Here is a 2,253-nt window from a genome sequence, read left to right on the forward strand (position 1 = left end):
CTGAAGAAAAAAGATCACATTTATTTAAAAAAGTAATCATAAAAAAGTGTGATTGAAAAATTTCATTTTCGTTACTGAATTCTCAATGACTTATCACTAATTTCTAGAAATCAATCACCAAATTTCAGTGAAGTTTCGGTGAATTATGTGAAATGTCTCTGAAAAGCAAAAATAATTTTTCTGTGTTTCCTTGACATTATTTTGATCATTAGAATTCAATAAAGCCCTTAAGTTACAGTATTTGATCGAAGAAGGAGTTTTTGGCGATCCTGCTGCTGCTTCATTGGAGAATATTTCATTTCCATTTTCTTCAAATATCACATCACCAATCAACTCCTCCTCATCAGTAAATAAATCCTCCTCACTGCCTAACTCTTCATCACTATCAGGAATTATACGATTTTGGCTCATTTTATCTGCTTCGAAAATCACCTTTTCATTTTTCAGTCATTCCATTCACTATTCGGAGGTTAGATTTCCTTCCTTGTTATTCTTTCATCGAATATGACTGTTTTCTCGTTTTATCGTTTTGAATCTCCCGCGTAAAGCACCCCCTGTTGCTTGTCTCTGAGTTTTTCTCTATTGCTTTTTTTCCACGCACCTGGTCTCCCCATGAGCTTTTCCACCCTCAGTCCTTAGCGAGTAGTCAATAAGAGAAGGTCAAGTTAATGTCACGACTGAGTGGAGTTGAGTTGGAAAAAGTAATGGGGAGAATTGTGTTCAATACCCGTGCCTTAATCACAGAATTAAAATAATTTTAAAAAATGACAGTTTAAAAAAAAGAAAAAACTATGAATGGGAGAAAATAAACAGTTCAAAGTTTGAAAATTCATGGAATGTGACCTTGACACGTGTATCGATGGAAACTGAATTTTTCATAAACAAAAAGTACAAATAAATCCTCAAGAGAACAGTGGAAACAGTAAAAGGAAATGGATTAGGGGTGGAAAATCGATAAATGTGAATTTAAATAAAATTTAGAATATACAAGCTGTCCAACAATAAATTAATAGTGAGCCGTACAATAATAAATGTTTAATGTTAATGAAGCTGCGAATAACTGGATGGAAGAAAGCTGAGGATAATATTAATTATAAATGAAAAAATTATAAACAAAAATTATAAACAATAAAAATTTGATTTGAAGAATATTTAAATAAAAAAATTTCTACGATGAAAAATTGAAATATTGTATATGTATACAAGACCATGAAAGAACCACAATTTACACAAATTAATCAAAACAATCACGTTTTAACGAGACTAGTGCAAAAAAAGACTTTGGAAAATGGAATAAAATTTTCAATTGCAGTGCTCAAGTCAAAAAAAAAAAATTTTAAAAACTCATACAATCAAACTTAACTTAGAAAATAAAAAGATATCAACCAAACAGTTACTAAAAAAAGAATTTTATCGACCAAAAATGCCGAATATACTTTTAAAATTTGTTTCGAAAAATAAAATATCGAATCAAACCAAAATTTTTAAACTCAAATTATGAAAATCACTCCATTATTGACCAAAAACTGAAAAAAATCTACAAATTAATCCCACTTAACAATAATTAAAAAATCAAAAACTGTCGAGACGATAAAAAAACTCGAATGCTCCCCTAGAAATCTCAACTTTTGCTGTTGAACCCCTCCCTCCAAAAACCCACCGCTCCTCTTCCCCCCAACCCACCCCCCTTCCACACCAAAAAAACTATCCACCACCTGACCTCCCAGCCCATCCCCAACCCCCTGACTACCGTCCCAACCAGAAAATGTAAACCTATCTTCCGCCCTCCACTCTCTCCCCCAGAAATGTCATCCCTCGCCCCTCCCCCTCTCAGCCTCCCACGGCTCTGCACGACGCACCTGATCCTGACCCTCTTCTCCCTCCCGGACATAAAATGCCAGTTAAAATGGCTCTTGCTCTCTCAAAACCGACGTGACTACGAAAAAAAGTCCTCGGCCCTTCTCCAGCGGCTCCAGAAAAAGCTGTCTCTGCTTCACCTCCCCCTCCCTCTGTACACCTCCCTCCTCTTCTCCCTCCACTCGATGACTCAGAAGCTCGTCCTGTACCTGAAACCGATCGCCTGGAGCCTCCAGAAGGCCTTCCTGACCGCGCCTCCGCCCCCTATTCCCCAGTCCTGCCCCTCCATTACCCCCTCGCAACCCTTGAATCCCCCCTCCTGCCCCCCTATTCCCCGCTTTTACCCCTCGATCACCCCCTCCCGGCCCTTGAATCCTCCCTCGCGCCCCCCTATTC

The sequence above is a fragment of the Diachasma alloeum genome, unplaced genomic scaffold, assembly GCF_001412515.2.
Source record: "Diachasma alloeum isolate Michigan unplaced genomic scaffold, Dall2.0 Dall_scaffold_00202, whole genome shotgun sequence".
Taxonomy (NCBI): domain Eukaryota; kingdom Metazoa; phylum Arthropoda; class Insecta; order Hymenoptera; family Braconidae; genus Diachasma; species Diachasma alloeum.